We start from the raw sequence: 22461 nt of genomic DNA, 5'->3' as shown, positions 1-22461 counted from the left end.
TAGATCGTGCATGTGCTTTTTCTATTCCATTGTTGATAAAACGTGACTTACTTTGGTCCCCTTTAACAGTCTTTTTATCTAAAAGTGCCTCTTGATTATATGTTATGGTTATATTTAGTATTACTGTTATTATTATTACTGTGAACGTCTCTTTATTTCATGCTTCTTTACTTTCCTTCCCTTATATTGTTCTACTGTTGTTCCCCTTCTATCTCCTCCTTTTTTTTCCTCTTCTCCCCTCTTTCTTTCTCTCTTCCTTCCCCACAAAATGAAAAGTTATAAAAGCATTTTTTCTTTCTATAGTGCTTTCCCCTTTTGGGGCCCTTCTTGTTTCTTGGCACTTTTTTCCCCACAGTTGTTTTACCTCGTATCGCTCTTAATTTGTGCTATTGTACTGATGTTTTACATTGCTTACTTCAACTCAATAAAGCTTTTTAAACTAAAAAAACAATAGGTTTTTGAAGGACTGTTTATGTATGAGTAGGTTTGCTGAAAGACTTTTTGTTTTTTTAGATTGGGTGATTGGTTGCCCATTACTCTGCCAGAGTAAAGTGATTTCTATATATGCTTCACAATCTAGGTAGGTAATCTAGTGTCCGCTCCAGCCTGGTAGCATGAAAATGACCACGCCACACTTGTAGGTCTGTAGTGCACGTCTTTATTCTTCAGAGTGCAACCGTTAACTAACTGTACGCAATGCGTCATGGCTTTTATTAACCACACCCAGACACACCCAAACGATTATGTCATTCTTCTACGGAGTCCACCAGTGACAAGAAGGGTCTCGCTATACATATTTACAAGACACTACATCCCCGCCTTTGTTAATTAACAAGTACAAATATTGGACATGTACATCATAGTTCCTCAATGAGTCGTCGAGGTGATTGAACCTGTCTTTCAGCCCCAGTCGTGTGTGGTTGATGAACCGAAGGAGCAAGGCCTGCCTCAGGTACCGGTGATGCAGAGGTAGGCATAGGAGGTGGGCTCTCCGGTCTTTCAGGTTGGCAGGATTCACTTCAGACAGCTGGAGCAGACGAGCATAGAGGTAGGTGCTTGAAGTGTGATGAATCTCTTGTGATGAATTTTCCGGGACGTTGAGCAGTCACCATATGTCCTTGGCTCACCACAACCCTCAGGGGGTTCAGCATCAATCGGAGCATCATACTTGCATTTCCCTTATTTGCTTGACCAAGACTGGGTCTCATTCCTTGAAAACCAGTTTTCAAGAACATAAAATTTTATCAGCATAGGTCTTCATTCGGGGCATGTGCAAGGAATCCATCCCACAGATCTCATCTGCATCTGTCAACCTATGAGTGGTCCATTACGGCAGTTTAGTTCCCATGGCTCTCCCAAGCATCAAGGTGGCAGGGCTTTCAACTGTAGTGGGATGGGGAGTTGATCTGCAGGCTCAAAGGGCTGAACATAGAGCCGATTTGAGATCACTTCCTTCTAGCGCAGTGCTCTGAACTACTCTCTTTAGGGTTCCAATGAAGCGTTCGATAATACTATTGGCCTGTGGCCAGAGAGGGGAACTTTTGCTGATGTTTGACAATCATTTTAGTGAGAAACTCTTTGAACTCTCAGATGTTGAACGGTGGGCCATTGTCGGACAAAAGAATGGAGGGGACACCCCATGTTGCAAAAAATGTATTTAATGTCCCCATGACTTAGTCCTGTGTTGTTAACGACAGGTCTTCCACCAGGGGAAATCATGAGTATTCATCAACAACTACCAATAGATGATGTCCATTGTAAAGGGGTCAAAACAATTCAACTGCAATCCTCCCCCACACCTATTTCAGGAGATCAGACATAACTAATGGATGTTGCGTTGCTTTGGGAGACAAGCAGTTACACAAATGATAGGCCTTTAGTTCCAGTTCCACTGTTTTGGCAAGGCAAGGAAACCAAACTCGGTCCCAAAGAGCTCTCTTGATGGCGACAATGCCACAATGGCCAACATGTGCTAGTTCAATGACTTGCTGTTGCAGACTCTCTGGAATGACAATTCTAAAACCTCATAATATAATGCCTTTTTGTGTAACAGAGAGTTCCTCGCTCACATTTGTGAACTTTTGGTATTCAAAGTCATCAGTAAGAGGCTGAGTGCGCTTCTTCCAAAATTGCTGGGTAAAAATGTCTTTGAGAACACACAGATCTTGATCTGTATATGTAACAGCAGGATCTTGCTTCATTGAAAGAGCTGCAGGCATGCTTGACTTGACTATAAATTTAACATAGACCTCTGCCGCTTTAGACGTTGTACTGTGACAGTGTACTGGCACTCGTGTAAAGTAGTCAGCTGGATTTTTATCTTTTCCTAGCCTATGCACAATAGTGTAATCATACTCTTGTAATTGCTACCCCCTCCTTTAGATGTGAGGTTGGCCTCTTTGATTTCGGATACCCAAAACAGTAAGTAGATCTTGGTGGTCAATGACAAGGGTGAAGTGTTTTCCATATAGAAACACATAGAAGTGTTCACAAGCCCACACCATAGCCGGACTTTCCTTCTCAAGTTGGAAATAAGCTCATCAAGTCTGCAACAGATTCCAACTTGCATAAGCCACAATGGTCCTTTGAGTGTTATTATGTCCACTGTGCTGGGCAAGGATCACACCCAATTCTACTGGACTGGCATCTACTAAAATCTCATTGGGAAGTTTTGGATCAAAATATGACATTTTAGTAGTGTTGCCAATTGCATGTTTGATTTTCTTCAAGCTACGGTTGCACACTTGAACACAGCGTTCTTTTTTTGTCAAGTTTCTTGGAGGGGCACTGATTGTGGCAAAATCATGAATACACCTTGAACAGTAACTAGCCATGCCAAGAAAGGATCACAGCATGGCCACAACTTGTGGTGGAGTAGTAGACAATAAGGCTTGTACTTTCACTGGATCTGGCGTCATCCCCTTTTCAGAGAAAATATGTCCAAAGAATTTGAGTTATGTTTTGTGAGACTCACACTTTTCTGATTTCAAAATGAGATCGGCATCAGCCGAAAAGTGGCATACTTGTGTAAGGGCATTGTCATGTTCTTTTTGAGTGGTCCCAAATACCAGTATATCATCACTATAATTAAGAGCATGTGTGACAGGCTGTATTATGTGGCAAATGACATTCTGAAGAAGTTCTGCTGCTGGCGACACCCTAAAACGTAGTCTTTTATATCTGAACAAACATGTATGGGTCGAAAGGGTGGTTATGTACCTGCATTTTTCCGCTAGTTCAAGTTGATGATACCCCCTATACAGATCAAGATGGGAAAAGACTTTGGCACCATTCAACTGTGCAATCATATCTGCAATGTACGGAACAAGATGCCTTTCTCTCTCAATTGCCCGTTAGCTTGGCGAATGTCAACACAGATGCGCACAGCACCTCCACTGTCCTTTTTGGGCCCTACCACAATAGGTGACCAATGGAGCGTTCAATGATATCATGTTTTAACAGAATTTCCAGTTCTTTCTCAACAGCTTCCTGCAAGTGAAAAGCAACTTGGCGATGTTGTTGTGCAACAGGACGAATTTCCTCATTGATAGGAAGTTGCACTTTCATGGTCTGAGCCATGTCGCCTGGCCTGGAGTAAACAGAAAGACTGCAGGCAAGCTGCAAGCCATGATAGGGAAAAGAAGACTCTGCCCCATATCAGATGAGGACCCAAGTGGGGCTGCCTGGGAGGTTGGGTGAGGAGCAGCCCCTGCAGTGAGCGGCCTGGGTCGGACCGCTGGAGATCACCGGTGATAAGGCCTGGATGCCTAGCGGCTTGCAGGCTTGAAAGCAGCTGGCCCATGTGGAAGGCAATGGTGAGCCCCATGAGTGCCAGAGTGGAGTGGCTGATTGAGAGGAATGCTGAGGTTCCCAGGCTGCACCCCAGGAAGTGAGCGTGACACAAGGGGGGAGAGATCTGTCAAATAGTCCTTGCCTGGGTTGGGCACCAGGCTGCTTTCACTGGGGAGGCCTGGTGGCCAACTTGACAGAGAGAACATATGTAAAGACACCCTGGGTGGAACCTTCATGTGACCTGGGTAGTAGACAGCTGGGCAGGCCTCAAAATTCCATGCAAGGAGCAGGGTGCTATGGCAGGTAGATCTCTCCCCATGCAGCCTCACTAAACAAGGAGGAAAGTAAAGGCAGGAACACCAGAGAATTTCAGGGTGAGCCACAATAGTGATAGAGAGCCTTATTTGAGCTGCAAATCAAAACGCACAGAGGAGGACTTCGTGGAAAGGCAGCACTGGGCAAAGAGAGAGTCCCCAGGTCCTCCCAGGCCAACAAGATACTCCAATATGCCAGTCCCGTGGCAGGGATGATCTTATAGGCAAGAATGGAATCAGGACCACAGGATAAGGAACCACCTTCATCGAATATACTGGGGGCGATACGAAAAAGGCGTGAAGCCCTGGAGGGAAAAATAGACATATCTTGAAAGAAGTTAATCTACTGAAAGCACACATGTGGAAAGTGGCAGGGTGAATGACTGAAGCTGAAGACTGCATCAAATCCCTACAACAGCTAAAGCTAGAGATAAGAGATCTCAACGGTCATGACTCCAAATATTGCCATGACTACATTGACCTCCCAGGCTGCTAAAATGAGAGACAGAATGGAGGACATGGAGGGGCACTGGAGGCACAACAATCTCTCATTTGTTTAGTTCCAAGAGAGAATTGAGGGGCCCTCTGCAGATTTTTTCTTAGAGGAATGGATCACAGACAAGTTCCAAATAGAGAGAGCTTATCGCTCCCTGGCACCACCACAGCCTCCTGGTGCTCCTCCCCAAGCATTGATTGCGAAGCTATTTAATCATAGAGTCCAGGATGCCATATTACAACATGTCCGCAAGTCAGCACCCCTAAAATATGAAAACACTTCAATCATGGTTTTCCCTGACTACACTAGAGGAGTACAGGATAAGAGACATATAATTAGGGCCATTAAAATAAACTCAGAGACCTAAAATACCAATACAGCTTGATGTTCCCAGCAAAACTGCACATACAACATGAGGACACATCTCACTTTTTTACCATGCCTGCCACTGCGGGGGACTGGCTGGTAAGAGAATTGGGGGCAGGTGGGGGTGCAGGAAGAAGGGTGCCTTGGGGTGCCACAAAACAGGAATGGAGTGGTGGACATGGAGTCCAGGTTAGGGGGACCACCGGTGTATAGACTTCCTGGAGGTTGACATGTCGAGGTTCAACAAGATGGAACACTGGGGGAAGCACTGACAGGCTCGAACAGTGAGGAAAGGCTTCCTGAAATGGAACCCGGACACCTATGGAGGAGAATGCTGATACTGAACATTAGCGACCAAACACGGTTGCCTGGACGAAACCTTAGCCCACAAGGGAGAGAGAGATTGGCCTTTTTAGGGTGGACGCTCCACACTGGAGAACGACGCGGAGCGAGGTGTACTGAACAGCCGAAGTGCAGGCTGAAAGTAAAAGCTGAGAGATACACAACTCCGGCAACTACCACTCTGCTCACTGCTTGTGGAGTGGAGGGAATCAAACAAGCCAAGTGGTGTTCATCTGCTGTTTAAACAACTCAGTTAATGTTTTACTCCGATACCAGTGATAGTTTTATCTAGTTCTTAAGGGGAATGGCATTCAGGGTATTTCTAGGAGTTATCCTCATTTGGGTACTGATGAAACCTTGAGAGACTACCCGAGGGTTGGGAACTGGGAAGTTATATATTCTTATTATGCTTCAAATTGGAACAGACAGGACATCATACATCACTACTTGCATCCCTACACTAGATACAATCAGGGGACTCAGCCCATTGGAACACGCACCCCTTGTACGATTTGAATAGCACCTACAAAATAATAACTTGGAATGTACTTGACAAAATGATTTTAAAAAGCATCACGGAATACACTCTTACCTGAAGCAATTCAGAATTAGTTCTTCACTACAGCAGGTGACCCACATTTGCGGGGATGACATTCCCAAACCTAGAAAAAAGTGGAGTGAACAGATGTATGCCACGTCCTTCTCTAGTAATGCCAGAGGGGTTTTAATGAGGGAGGTACCAAGCATCCCCTTTTCCGTGAGAGATACAGTAGTGGATGGGGAGAATAGGTACATGATGCCGGTGGATACACTAAATTCCCATGATGTCTATCAAACCAATGTTATATGCTCCGAAATAGACGATGGAGAATTTTTACCGAAATAGTGGGGAACTTGACTCCATACATACAACCAGAAAATATCTGGGCTGGTGACCTTAGCTGTGTGCCTGGTATAGACCTGGATAGGCAACCCCCAAGACAAGGTGTCAAACCTATTATTACTAATAGTATACACAAAGCTGTGACAGGGATAGGACTGATAAATCTATGGAGAATCCACCGTACAGCGACCAGAGCCTACTCCTGCTTTACACCGGCTGCTGGTAATCACAGCAGTCTGGACTGTCTATTATTACACGCCTGTTGCAATCATAATTTCAAAGGAGTGATGTATTTGGGCAGATAACTGTTGGAGCACTCTCCACTGCTGGCGACTATGTGGAGGAGTATGGCATAACTAGGGCCCCACTGTGATGGTTGCATGCAGAAGCCCTATCACATACAAAGTTCTCCCACTGGCTCACTGAGACACTCCAAAGTTACTTCCACACAAACATGAACACAGCCAGCAGCAGGACGATAGAATGGGAGGCTATGAAGGTGGTGCGCTGCGGGGAGAATATGACCAGCGTTGACGGGGTCAAAAAAGAACTGGAACAAATGTTTAGAACACAAGAGAAACAAAAAAAAGACTTAGAAGTCTTGCTACTCTCCACAAAACATGACACAGTGGGCTTCCTGAAGGACCATGCTTGTTGACATGTGGGTTGTACTGGACAGATTTACCACTAGGACATACCGACAACGACTAAACAGAGAAGGGGTCAAAGTCAGCCACCTAGTAGCATGGCTCATTCGCTCCGAAACGTGGTGTACTCCCATACTGTGGCTCCGAGATAGGCAGGCATGGCTCATAAAAACCCAGAAGGGGATTAAGAATATACTCTTCAAACATAGGAAGGCACTCTACTCACAAACCCAGAAGGTGAATCACAGAAAATAGCCAAATATATTGCAGACCTCCGACTAGGCAGACTGACCGCTGAGCAGAGGGAAGGGTTTGCAGCCCTGTTGAGAAAAGAGGAAATTATGATGGCAAACGAGGCTACGCCCAAAGTGAAAACACTGGGAGGGGATGGCCTGCCAGTGGAGATTCATCAAGAGAATAGAAGCCTACTAGCGGACAAACTGCTGTCAGTGTATAATAAAGGCTATACAAATGGGATACTACCAGCATCTATGACAGAGGCACAGATCATATTCTTCCCCAAACCTGAACGGAATCCGCAGAACGTCTTTTCTTATTGGTCGCTGTCCCATCCAAACGTGGATGTTAAAATCTTAAACAAAGTCTTGGCTAATGACTCCTTGAAGTGAGCACTACCTTAGTGCATGATCACCAATGCGGCTTCATGCCGCATAGGAGTCCCCTTCACAACTTACGTCGGCTTACACGTGTCTGACACACAGTAGGAAGGACAGAACAGGATTGTGCCCTGGCACTTCTCGACATCGAACATGCCTACAATTTGATCTCTTGGGAATAACAATGGGACATTCTCAGGGCTATGGGCCTAAGCCAGACCTACATTAAATGGATACAGCTGCTATATACTAAACTGATAGCTGGGGACCGAACTGCACAGATAATTTCAGAACAATGTGACACAGGTCGCGGGCACACCACAGGGCAGCCCAATGTGGCACCTATTGTTTGCTTTAGCAATGGAATCTCTGGCCTGCAGAATACCGGCTGGGCTATGCCCCTAGGGAATAAAATTGGAAACTCAGTACACATAGTGTTAATATACGCAGATGATACGTTGGTCTACCTCCAACATTCGATTTACTCTGTACCGATACTATTACATGCACCAACCAAATACTATGAGGTCTCAGGACTGAGAATGAACAGTACTATATCTAAACTGTTTCCAATAGGAGGCCTGTGAGAACTGAGGATTCTGGCACTAGCCAAATTGGAAATACCTTGGGAGACTACCATCTTTAGATACCTGGGCATTTGCATCACAACAGAGGAGGCAAATAGCCATAGGCTGAATATGGGGTGAGTCTTGGACAGCCTCCAAGAATTAATCAGATTTTGGAATACCCTCCCACTGTCAGTCATGGGCAGGATAGTGATCACTGAGATGGTGGTTTTGTCCAGAAGTCTATATGTCCACTAGAGTGGCCAGATACAGAATCCTGGGACATGTGTTCACACTCCTCATCCAAACATCAAAAGACTTGATCCGGGTGGGTAAAGGAAGCAGAGTATGGTTAGAGATACTGACACATGAGTAGGAAAGGGGAAGAATTGAAGTCCTGGACCTGGAATTATACTATACAGCTGCCCAACTACAGCATGCAATCCTTTGGTCAGATGAGGGGACAACTGGGAGAAAAGACTACTGAGAGGTACTTTTGAGGGGGAATCATTACCTACCTTACTGATCAGGAGATGAGGGATACCAGATACTCTTCCATACATTATCTGTCAAGTTGTAAACACGTGGGACAGGGCTATCACAAAAGCACTCAAACGCCTACCCTTTGTGAGGGACATGCCTCTATGAGACGTAGCCCCATTCGCACAAGTGGCCACAACCATGTCAGTGGAGAAGTGGAAGAGAGGGGAATATTTAACTCTGGTCGACCTATACCCAGAAAACAGAATGATCACATCATTTTAGGGGCAGACGACATTTAATAGCGCTAACCACAGTCTTCTGTGCAGAGCTTTGGGCACCAGCACTTGTTCATTTACAAATTAAGCACTGCTTTAGATGATCCTGAAATTCACTGGAATGACAGGATGAGCTCCAGCTTTCCATCTATGTTTTTTTTCATAAGACCGTGGTCAGTGTGCATCTGTCTGAACACCTTGAAACTACCAACATTCCGGGTGAATTACAGTCTGGCTTCAGACCACAAAGGAGAAGGTAAAAGCTGCTGTACAACAGGCACCACGGTCAAGATTGTACCTTGATCCTCCTTGATGTAGCCACAGCTTTAAATTAATCAAAGATGCTCACAACACACAGCCGCCCGCGTTGCCGTCGCGGGCAGCTCAGTTCTTTGTGGGCAACTACCTTGCCATGAGGTCCTGCTGCCGCATTCATGAATGTATGAAAGACGCCTTACGAGCCGCCTGAGCCATTTTCTGAGGCAGGACCGGAGGAATCATGAAATCAGAAGAGACAGTAAATACAGAGTCATGGCTTTCGCCCCCAGTACAAGCTGCACAGCTCCACGCAGCGAGCCTACAAAAATACTCGGTTCATGGCAGCCACCCGCTGCCAGTCCCAAGAAGAGCTTCTGTTAGCCGCCTGAAAAAGCCTGACCACCTCTGCTCATCTTAAAATTCTGCTGCGCAGTGTGAGCCCCCGTAAGTCCAGTTGCTATATTCATCATCTGGCAGAGCTCTGGTGGTTGCCTGGAAGGAGCGTGCCGTTATAGTAGAGTGGACCGTGCCCACCATTACAGATCACCATGCTCCCCCTGGTGAGTGAAAGTGCAGTGGTGAGGGAAATGCCCCGGGCCCGACCTCCCCCCTTAACCTCCATAAAGAGAGTGTTGTGATGCATATCGGGGGCTGGAATTCAACATTTTAATCCCCAAACGCTATCTCAGACATGCGTGCCTGACTTCAAAATGGCAGCTGCGGGGGACATTAACCAAAGAATGATTATGCACACCCGATAGTCAGGCCACTGTTTAATCCTGATTTTGCAACACCTAGATATCTAATTAAATAAAGCAGCGCTAAAAAGTGAGAAGTTTCCAACCCAGAGTCAAGGACAGGACAATAGCAGCAAACTGTGGCGAGGAGGACCCATGAGAACCCTTCGAAGCCCCGGCTGGTGAAGCACAATAGGGCTGGAGTGACTGTGGTCCTGCACTAAAGCCCCAAGTAGCCTGAGAGTGGTCAGAGTGGGCCTGCAAGGGAATGCGACTGTTGCTGTCTCCATGAGGGGGGGGAGACCTGAAAAACGGTGGGAACCCACCCCCGAAATAACAACCCGTGTGTGGCATCAGGAACCCCAATACCGCACAGAGCACTGCCTGACCCTGGTATGCAGCCCCCAAGCCCGCCTGAGATGCTCTGCTTAGTGACACACTCCTAACACCTGCAAATAGGGGCAGAACAACGCGAAGGCATTTTAACTAGTCCTGTGTATTGACGGGGGGATTTCAGCACACAGCCATATCCATCACCAGCGCTACTGTGAACCCATTGCCGGACCTCAACATGGAGAACTGTCCATAAGATGATCAGCACTCCTCCTAACTGATGATCTATACCCATGAGCAGGTGTGGATGCACTACCTGCCTGGAAAGAATAACAGTCCTGCACTTGATGTTTCTGCCAACATGGCTGCAGCCCAGAGGAGTCACTATACGGCACACATCAACCCTCTCATAAATGCTGGGCAGATCTCAGCATTACACCCTGTCCAACAAAATGATTGACACCTAAACCAATGGGGATAGAAAGAGGTCTTTCGACAACTTGAACACACACACAAGGGGGCCACCATCTTGCCCCTTGCAACCCTGCAACTACCCTGCCTTATTGAAGACTGCTAAGCTTTGTTCGTGAACCTGGATAACACAGTGCACTTTGCAATGCTGTAGATGACCTAGTGACAACGATCTTTACACTAGAAATTGGATGCCTAGGTCCTACCTATAACCTCTCAACTGGTATCAGTGTTCAACATGACAACAACACCCATTGTCACCAGCTCCCCTCCTTCTCCCATTTCCAGATCTGGCACCAATGCTTTCAAGATACAAATACCCCCCATATCTTTCCAAAGGTGAAATGAAAATACTGTAACACAGGACCTTGAGGGTCTTCCTGGAAACCTTCTACTCAGACCAATACCATTGCCACTAAAAAAAAGGCTCCCTCAAAACTGACCTTCTCCTCTTCACACACAACACTGACCGATGGAACAGGTCTCTAGACAATACTCTCCCTTCCTCATTTCTCTCTAATATCCCCTTTGAATTTAAACTCAAATGCTTTTTCCCCGTTGGCTTCTTGAGCAACCTTTCTATATCTATTTTAACAATGGGAAGATCATGTTCCAAGCCAATGACACAATCCTGGACACAATCAACTTAATTTATCTCACCTTCAGGCCTTCTGACGACCCTCCACGATGCCCTTCTCTGTCCATCCATTATACCTCTCATGCAATCTTCTCTCCTGCCAGTCCACTCAGACAGCATCCCTCACCACGGAATCTTCTACAGTCTGTGAGGCCTCCCGTAACCAATAGCTCACTGCCAATACCAGACCTTGAACATCCTCCCAACAAGCCATCCCTGCATCATTTCCCTTCAACCTCACAAACACCCCCCATAGGCCATCCCTGCATCATTCCCCTCCAACATCCCACAAATCATTATCTCCCACCTTGCTTGCCACGCCACCCTTTTTTCATCCCCCTTCCTCCCTACCTTCTTTGTCTCCTGCCCTAACATCTCTCAATACCAGATACCTACAACCAGCGCCTCCCCCTACCTGCACCATTGCCACCAGCCCCCTCTTCTTCCCCTCTTTCCATATATGACGTCAATGCCTTCCAGATCAAATACCTCCTAAATTTTTCCAAACACTCAAAGAAAAACCTCAAACAAAGGACCTAGAGGGACGTCCCAGAAGCACTCTTTGCAGACCAATACCATTGCCATCGTGTAGGCTCCCTCAATACTGACCTCCTCCTCTCCACACACAACATTGACTAATGGTCAGGTCCTTAAGCAAAACTCTCCCTTCCTCATCTCTGTCTAATGTCTCCTTTGGACGCAAACTCAAAGGCTTTTCTCACTTTGGCCTCTTGGTCGACCTCTCTATATCCTTTTACAACAATGGAAAGATCATGTTCCAAGTCAGCGACACAATCCTGTCCACTGTCATCTTAATTTATCTCACCCTCAGGCCCACCAATGACCCTCCACACTCTCCCTCCCTGTCCATCCATAACACCCCTCACCCATTCTCCTCCGCTGATAGCCCACCAAGACTGCACCTCTCACCCCGAACTCTCCTTTAGTCCTATAGGCCTCCCGCAACCCATAGCTCACCGCCAATACCAGACCTTGAACATCCCCCATGCAAACCATCCAAACACTATTCCCCTCCAACCTTCCACAAACCCTTTTCTCCTACCCCAGTTGCCTCCCCACCTCCCCTCCATTGGCCCATGTTGCTCCCTGTTACCCCCACCGTCTTTGCTGCCTGCCCTAACATCTCCCAGCACCAGATTCCAGCAGCCAGTACCTCCCCTACCTTCACCTTAACCCCTCAGAGTCCATCCCTAACAGCCCACCCCAATCTTCTCATATCTGTGGAACATAACTGTCCTCTGCTCAACAAGCTCCTTTCTTCTTTCTCGCACATCTCTGAAAGAATGGACAACCTCACTTCGGCTCTATGCCACCTAAGTGACTCTCTGTTGTCTCATCACTGCTACCCTCATCACCTCTTGCGGACCCTCCCACCACATCCTTCCAGCATACTGAGAGACAGCCAACTACCCAGACCCAAAGAGACTCACCCCTAGATAACTCAGACCTACTCCTTCCCCTAAAGAGTGATGCAGCTTCAAATTCCTTTACCCCCTCTTCCAATCCTCCCACAGGGGGCCGCCCAATTTCCACCATCATCTCTGATTGCATCCAAACTCGCACACACCAGATCAGTGCATGCTCTTCCCCTATTAACTTGATACAAATCCCAACTACCCTCCAGAACAACCAAGTCAAAAAGACAACAGCTTCTGCCTGAACTGCATGCTACACAATTGTCCGTCTGCAGTCAATCACCATCTAGGGATTTCATACAACTTCCAAATGTTGTGGGTATGCTAGATGAACTGCACATCAATTAGCACCAGTATTTAGTATGTTTCACCAATATACGTCAAGCCACATTGTGTGTGGGTGCTCTCATAGTGTCACAATACCCACCCACCAGGGTATAAAACCACTAGGACTTTAAACAGCCTAAAACAATGTCCAACAAAAACACAGAAGCACACTAATTGGTCGTAACTCTCATCCACAGTCAATAATCTGTGGCTTAATCAGTCCAAATGAGTTTTCTTTGGAAGAATTTCACAACAGTTGTTGAATCAGGTAACTTGGAATAATTTTATTCCATTTCATTGAAAAATAGAGAGCAGCAGCAGCCGACCTATGGTTCGTCCTCCTGGGCTTCCTCAAGGCTCAAATCCAAGTTGCTAAATTCAAAACCTCTTTCTCAAGTATATGAAGTAAATGACTTCTTAAATGGTCAATATAAAACCCAAGTCGGAATGCAATACTTTATGGTTGTTCCTGAATGAAAAGCAGTCAACCGGGTAGAATATAAACCCGGGTAGTGACCATGTCAATGATTAATGTATTCCCGTTTATCAACTTCTGCCCTCGACTTTGGAGGGCTTTCTTCTCCTCCACAAGCATGGGACCCTAATATGTCTTCTCTTCAATTCCGAAGCAATCCGTGCTCTTAGTACCGGTATTTGCCGTTGTGAAATTCTTCCACAGAAAACTCATTTGGACTGATTGAACCACAGATTATTGACTGTGGATCAGAGTTACAAAAAATTGGTGTGCTTCAGTTTTTTTCTTGGACACCACCTAGAGATATCTGACTCTATCCAGTCTCATAATCTTGACATCCTGATCCTCACAGAAACATGGTTCAATGTCTCATGCAACCATGCTTTAGATCTTCTTCTTCCTAACAAGTACTCCATTTTGCTTCCTGACCGGTAAGATAGACATGGTGGAGGTTTTGCATTCATTCACCGAAACTCCCTGAGATGCGAACCCTCCCAGGGACTCATTTTCAGTCCTTCGAAGGCATGTCAGTGGAACTGCCACATCCACTAACTCTAACTTCCGATTGAATGTGATTTACCGCCATCTGGGTCAAATCAAAACCTTCATCGAGGACTGCATGGTTTTCTTCACCTCGCAACTCATCAGCTCAGACAACAATATCTTCCTTGGGGACTTAAACATTCATTGGGGTGGTTTGGGCAAGAGTTACGTGGACACTTTTACCTCCTTTCTTAATGCAAATGACCCCCAACAACACTGCCAAAAATGCACACACCGCAAAGGCGTCATTCTGGATCTCATAATCTCCAAGTCCCCCAACCTAAAGACAAATGACCCCATCCTAGTCGACTGGTCTGATCACATGCAGATTCCATTCTCCCTAACCGGCTCGCATACCAAAACATACGGACAACCAAAGAAAGGGAAAATATGGATCAGGGACACATCCAACCTTGACACAGAAGCCATGGCCATCATGGCCCTGCCCACCCTAATTTCTATTACACCTCATCTGGATATTAACTCGCCCACTGGAAAATACAACTCCTGCATGGAATCTCTTATCGACAAATTTACACCCCTGAAGTGCAAATTAACCAGAATAAAACCCCTCAGGCCATGGTTCTCTAAAGCGCTTTATAAAGAAAGAAAGCTTATCAGAACATGAGAGAAAGAATGGAGACAAGCGCCATCTCGCCTGAGCTTGATAAGCTTCACAAAGCGAGAAAACAATACAAAAAACGAATCCTCAGAGCCAAATTCTCCCACATCGGAGCCATCATGAATTCTGCAAAGAATAGACCGAACCGCTTGTTCAAGGTCATTACACAGACTACTAACCCATCCACCATTTCGGCTTGTAAGTCATCCATGGCCCGTTGCAACGACTTTGTGGATTTCTTTGATAAAACGTTTAGAGACATCCATATCTCACTCCCCATCAATGACTCACTTGAAACTGTTGAGACTCTACCATGCAAGGCACTACAATCAAAGTCATGCTTCTCTCCAATTTCCGAACAATCTCCAAAGTAAACCCCAAACCACCATCAGGACGCCATTCCAGGTTCTATCAGCAAATCCCTTGCCACACACCTTCTCACCAAATGGACCACCACGGTGAACTCCTCTCTCAAACAGGGCCTCTTCCCAGAACATCTAAAAATGGGTCCAATCAGCCCTCTCTTGAAAAAACAACCTCTCGATCCAGAGAACATGAGCAACTACTGCCCAGTCTTCACACTCCTATTCTTAGGCAAAGTCTTTGAACGTTGCGTAGAGTTCCCTCTAGTCTCAGACATTCGTACTACCAATCTCCTAGACTCTCCCCAATCAGGTTTCTGCCAGGGTCACAGTACAGAACCTGCTATCCTCCATATAGTTGATGATTCCCTTAGAATACTCGACTCCAGAAACTCCTGCCTCCTGGTCCTCCTGGATTAATCCACTGCAATCAACACTGCCAGCCATTGGAACCTCCTTCTTACTCTTGCACTTCGCATGGGATGTGAAGGCACTGTCCTCAACTGGTTCTCCTCATACCTATCCAACAGCGCCCAAATTGTGAAATTGGTCAACTCACTCTTGAGCCAAGTCAACATTCTCCAAGATGTTCCTCAAGGCTCTATCCTCTCCACAGCCCTCTTTAACCTCTACCTAGAACCTCTTTGTGTGATTCTCAGAAACTCTGGGATTCTCTTCCACCTCAACACCTCAACACCCAAACATACTTGAAAATCTCATCCCCGGGACACATTGCCCTGCTTTCAAACACACTCTTAAAGATTCAAAACTGGATGTCCAACCACCATTTAAAACTCAACCCAAATAAAGCAGAAATTCTTTTGATCTCACCTCCAAAAGCAAAAATGCCAGTACAAGAAAGGATGGCCACACTTTCTGCCTGGATGGCTGCCCGCCATTGTCCATGGTGCCAGATCACTCGGCATCACCCTTGATAACCATCTCAATCTTCGCAGCCGCATCGCAGCCATGGCAAACAGTGCATGCTTAGGCAGCTTTGGGGCATCAGACAATTGATTCCAGAACAAGACCTCAAAATAGTGGTGTAGTCGCTCATTCTCTCTAGACTAGATTATGGAATTGCCCTTCTCTCATTCCTTCCCAAGGTTCACCTAGGCCCACTGAGAGCAACACTACAGGCTACAGCAAGCTTCATCTTTGGTCTCAAGAGATTTGATCACATTTCCCCTACACTCCTAGCCCTCAATTGGCTCCCCATTTGAGCGTGGGACCAATTCAAAATTGCTTGTATTTTCCACAGAGCCCTCAGCCACCTATCAAAACTAGAAACTCAAAATCTCCTGAGCAAATAGGGAGTCCCGAAATGCCCAATCCCTGCTATTGGAACCTGCCACCTTCAATCGAGAATGATACAAGATCCAGTCTTTCTCTGGAAGTGCCACTAGAATATGAAATCTCTGACTCCCTCCTTCCGTCTAACCACCTGCCCAGTAAACTTCAAAAGGGACCTCAAGCCCCTCCTTTTTGACAGACATCTTGGTTAAATTCAACCTCGATCTGCCTTATGTACTACCCCCACTACGATCTGCCCTCATTTTATGACCCCACCACTTAAATCGATGCTTTGACCGGGTATTGCCCCAGCTCCTTTGCTACAACTATTTCTTGTGATAAGACCTGCACAAAACCACCGTTGTTAACATACAAGATTAATTACTAGTATTGTAACCCACTGTAACCCTTGAATCCTGCTTGTTTTAAAGTACTCTGATGCCTTCGGGCCATGTCACAGTGCTATAAATTTTAAAAATAAAATAAATAAATGAACATTTACATCAGAAGACCTCCTGCAGAAAATGTAGGACAGCCTTCAGTGTGATTACGTTTATTATATTGATCAAATCGTACACAACAAGTGCATTCAAGCCACTCTAAGTCTCCACTGGGTTGTCCTTTGGTGTGTCCTTGTCTATGGTCCTTTTCAAGTTTAACAGTGCCTTATGTAATACTATCAGCAAGTACAACAGAGTTTCACTTTTCATTATTGAAACTTGTGCAATAAGCTCTTGCAAGAGCAGGAGTTATAACAGTCTCTGCATTGTCCTTCATGGCACAAGTAAATACCATAATCAAGAATACTTTCTATCAACTCTGATACATCATGCTATGGGCCTGATCTGGAGTTTGGCGGACAGTGTACTCTGTTGCAAAGGGAGCGGAGTAATAGGGGAAATAGGTTTTCCGATGGCCTGATGTAGTAGGAGCCATTGTAGGAAGGACATTGCACCATCTGCCCGATGTAGGAAAAACCCGATGGTGAGAGACAGAAAAAACCAATAATGACAACTACCACCTGGAAGAAAACTCAGTCATTAGTTTTTTTTTATCATAAACAAACTTCCACCTTGGGAGTTTGTTTTTCAAAAAACAAATATACATCAAAAGTTTGGTGTTAAGCTTTCAAAACCGACAGCGCATATACACCAAACGTTTGGTACATTGATAGGAACTACCCTAACCGTGGTCCCTTTCAACATACAAAGATGACTACAGAGCTATCAATCATGTGAACATTTGACAGCTGAAGTACCCTTGGGGTGGTGGAAGGATGTCCTCGGCCATCCGGACCGACACTATTCCGTCTGACAAACTCAAAATCAGCCCCTATATCTTATGCAAACTCAACACTAAAGCACTTTGGGGCATATTTACAATAACTGGCGCATCCCTGCAAATCAGCAGGGATGCGCCAGTTATTGTGCGCCACAGCTCCACCATTATGGATGCGCCGCATTTACAATGCAGCGCACCATGGGGCAAAAACGGCAGAGATGCGTGACGCATCTGTGCTGTAAAAGAGACGGATTGCTGGAGTTGCGTCGCAAGCGTGACGCAGCTCCAGCAATGCTCTGGGGGCCCTATCTAGTTAATGCTGCGTCAATGCTTACGCCTGCTTCAGGCAGGCGCAGGGTTTTGACGCAGCATGGGCCTAAAAGTGACTGAGTGAAATCTTGTAGATTTCACTCAGCCACTTTTAGGAGGCGTTCCTGCGCCGGAACGCCCCCCCTGCACAGGAACGCCTACATGTGGCGCAGGGCATTACAACGTGACGCATCTCCCAGATGCGTCAAGTTGTAAGTACCCCCGCACCATGGAGCAGGATTTGCGCCGCCACTGCGTCACAAAAGTGATGCAACAGCGGCGGAAATGAGGCGCAAGGGGCTTGTAAATCTGCCCCTTTATTACTTCCAGTGGTCCTGTCCTGGTACAGAGTATTTTACTGGAGGCTATACCATGCGAATTCTGAAAGAATAGGGTCAAAGCTGTACTTCCATGGCATTCGAGCTGGTTCTTTGGAGATTAGCTCGATTGGCAGCGGTGCTCAGAAACAATTGTGACCTGCAGGGAGAGGAAAACCTGAGTTTCAGTGAATGCTTACATCTCCATTGAGATTTTGTATTGTTGGTATGTGTCCCACTTTGTGACTAAGAAGTTAAGTGCACCTATCTTGTACTATTAGATGTCCAAGAGCTGGAGTGGACAGTCAGACTGGTTCAGCGCCTGAGATGATACCAGAAAGGGTGCAGTAAAAGCACCTACCACTAAATACATGCACCAGATGGTATTTACTAGGAATAGATTCATGAGTACTAAATTTAAGGTGCTTTTTGCTGGTGCATTGGACCTGCACTGTTTTTCAGGAGCAGCACTCATTGCTACTGCCCAGGGTAGTGCCACAAGAGACAGGAAACAAAAGAATTCCAAAGTCACTCATGCGGCAAAACAGATGTTATGTGATATTTGTGATGGCTGCAACATATTGCAGGGACTGTCACAACAGGAGAAAGGGAGTGAGAGAGAGGCTCAGGATATTGCGTCATTAACCTGCCTACTCACTTTACAATGCATCCTATTGACTGATTTCATCTACGGGGTGCAACAGGCCATGCTGCTCAGGTCTGGCCATGTGTACATTGTGAGGCATATTTACAAGGGTTTATTGCCATAGGAACGTTACTTTTTGTGATGTTCCTGTGGCGATTAACCCATTGTCTTATTTACAAGAAGGCGTTAAGCCACTTAACATAGCTTAACGCCCCCTTGTAAATAAGGCCTGCTTCACGCTACCCTTAGCGAGAAATGGCCGGCCAATGTGTTTTGCGATGGGCATTCCGCCACAACACCAATTGATTTTGATGCTGCCCCCTATTTACAAGGGTGGCATAAATATAGGGTAGCACCAATATTAAGACCAAAAATAACCTGGTCTTATCATGGCGAAATGAGGAGAAATTATTAATTTCTCCTCGTTTTTGTTGTTTCTATGTGTGCAGCAATGTGCAGCACACATAGAAACAGAAAATCGTCATGAATGATTGTTTATGTCAGGAAAGTGTCTCTTCCTGCACACAAACAATCATTAAAAAATTACGATGCGCAACTTCTCAAAGTGCTGCACAATGCATCACACATAGGAGTTACAAATCACTATTTGGGACACCTCCCTGCACATAAAAAATAATTCCCAGACTCTCGTGCCAGGTCGTCTCCATTGGCGCTAGGCAGCTAAATTTAGCGCCAGCGCTAGGGAAAATGCAGGGGTGCGCTGTATCATTGTTAATACATCCCATCCCTGAGTTTTCAGAATGGCGGAGCGCGGCGTTAGCAATTTTAGCTTAACGCCATGCTCTGCCATTCTATTGTAAATATGCCCCTGTGTCTGCCTGGCATGCCTCCTGTCCTGTGCCCACTAGTGCCTCTGGCAGTTGCCCTGCTGGACATCAAACTCATAGGAGGTGGACTCTCTATAGGAAATGGACCTCTCTAGCCATCTATGCTGCCATGTTTGATGTCTTCCGATAGCAGAAGTGGAGACATGGAGTTGACGCAGCTGCCTCTAGTTTCCACCTAGCATGGTGGGCCAAGGCGCTGTTGACTTGCAGAGCAGCAGAGATCTGAACTCATATATTATCGTTCAAATTGGCAAGATCCTGTCGGAAACTGCATTGCATTGGTTATGGCGTTCTTCTTAAATTCAGTAACCTGATCAATTGACTAGGTATCTAGCTAAACCCAAGCAAGGCAGCATGTTTGCCCAGAAAAATTATGCTGGGGAAATTTATCCCGACCGTCAGTGCTCACTCAGAGGGGAGAGTCCCACTGTGACTCTGCGGGACAACTGCTTATTCTGTTGGATTTATGTGCACGGTGATATTTTTATGTCTTAACAGTTAAGATTAGTGATGAATTGTAAATATGTACTGATAAGTCTGTATGTGTTTGTGTAGTGTTTATGGCCCTAGAGGCTTCACACAGGGCAATTGACGTGGCAGCTGGGTGAGGACGGGGTGTAGGCCTAGACCCCTCGATCCTCCCACCCTGTGCTTATTATGATGTATTTTAACGCCACCAAATTTACAATATCACATATCTGTGTTTTAGTTGTATTTTTCTATGATATGTGTTTTTATCTCCACTAACTGTTTTTTATCTTGTACTTTTTATGGTGTATACTAACCGAAATAAAGTTTGTTGGAATGGAATGGATATTCCTATGGCTGGGGTGTTCTAAGGATGGTCTTTGTTTATTTTATGTGTAGCTCTTTATCGTTCCCATTCTACCACCATACAGGTTAAAAATGCACCTCTAACCTACTCGCTTGTGTCTCTTGTTACACTACTTTTAAAATATATATCTTCCAAGGCTCATATGTACCTTCAGCATTGCTCTCTACATTCAGAAGCATAACTGTGAAACAGTACTTAAAACATGGCAGACTAAGTTCTGTCACCTTAAATGTACATTTGGGTAGGGGACAAGTGTCTCTAAGTGCATACCTCCACCTTACTCCTCCAAATCTCCCTTTTTATGGCTGCACTAAGGCATCTTTGGAGGCTTCATTGTGGAGATTCCTAAGTTCCTCCTTTCAGTAACTAAACATCCAGAACCTTAAAAGGAAATCCTGGCACCCAAAAATAGTAGTACCTCCCTTTGTGGCCACTCTCCCTAACTCATCAGTGAAGTTCATGCTTACTTCCCATCTTCATTACATGGCTGATTCACACTACGCCAACATCTCAAACTCTGTACAGCAGACTTCCCTGCCCTAGGACAACTGTGACAGACCACCTGAGCTCCTATAAGTACAGGCTGGAGTGGTATTAACACTAAAGATAGTAGGCAGTGCCCACGCTGAAGATCCGTGGAAGCAGTGGATGGCCACAGCCGTCATGGTCGAGGGTGCCCGAGTAAAAAAGGTTACGCACCCTAACAAATGTAACATTTAGCAAGTCCAATAGGTCTACCTAAAAGAAATGCTTCCAACTCTGAATGTAAGGAACATACCATATCTCTATTTATTTTGGATTGAAATGTTTGATCACCAACAATATACACACAGATCCATAATAGTAATTCCAATCAGGATAGAACTAATTCCTCAATAAATGGGGGGTTCAGCATGCCGCCTATTGTGATAGTCTTACAACTGTCTTTCTTGAAAGCCAATTCATGGTGATGCATATATGTGAGGTGAAGCCAACCGCTGTCCCATGAGAGTTAAAGGTAGGATGAAATTAGTGTAGCTTGTGGCATCACATTTCAGAGATGAGGACAATGCACAGACCATATCACAATACAGACAGAATTCACTGTGGCTGCCTTTGCATTTTGTAGGTTTTCACTGCACAACCCTACCCTTGTACCATGGTTCAAGGGTGCCTGTGTTGTAGACAGGATTGTTTTGTGCAGTAACGGGCACCTTCCAGCACAAAAACAATTCATAGCAGCATTTCCTCATTCTGCAGCACACAAAGAAAGAGGAAAAAATGAGAAGAAATAAAGATATTTCTCCTTGTTACGCCTGCCCTTGAGAGGCATAAGATTTTGATGCATTCCCAGGTTTCAAATACCATGAGAGTTGCGTGCGAACACCCTCCGATAGGCCCATGGAATGCGTCCCTTGCGCAGAATAAGACGATGCAGCGATTTGCGCTGCATTGCCTTACTCAAGATTTATGAGGCCACTCAAACCTGAGCAATGGTGCTTGGCATGGCTTTATAAATATAACTCAGAGCCTTGCATCACACACATACCACTTTGCGTAGTGCAAACGTAACGCCACTTAAATATCCCCCTTAGTTTTCAGGCAGGTTTGATAACCCTTGAGAAGATGTTTGTTTTTCATTTTGAGTTGCAAGTTTTCACCCTTTGTCTCCCACGTTTTCATATATATTTTACCACCAATGTTCAAAATCTTTACAGACAACCTGCTAGCTGTTCACAACACTCTCCCAGGACAATTGACTTGCAGAATTCTTTGTGAGAAGCAGACATGGATGTTGAGTAAATGTCTCCTGATCAACATCACTGCAACACAGTTACTAAGTATATGTTTATGAACAGAATAGCTATAAGAGAATATGTCAGAGTACACCTGTTTGAAGATCCGATCTCTGTTTATCACGATAAAGTGGGTCTCAATGTATTACTTCTTCAGTAAAAAAAAGTGATTTAA

The sequence above is a fragment of the Lissotriton helveticus genome, chromosome 3_1 (genome assembly GCF_964261635.1).
Source record: "Lissotriton helveticus chromosome 3_1, aLisHel1.1, whole genome shotgun sequence".
Lineage (NCBI taxonomy): Eukaryota > Metazoa > Chordata > Amphibia > Caudata > Salamandridae > Lissotriton > Lissotriton helveticus.
The sequence above is the reverse complement of the archived record's forward strand: the minus strand, read 5'-3'. Positions refer to the sequence as shown.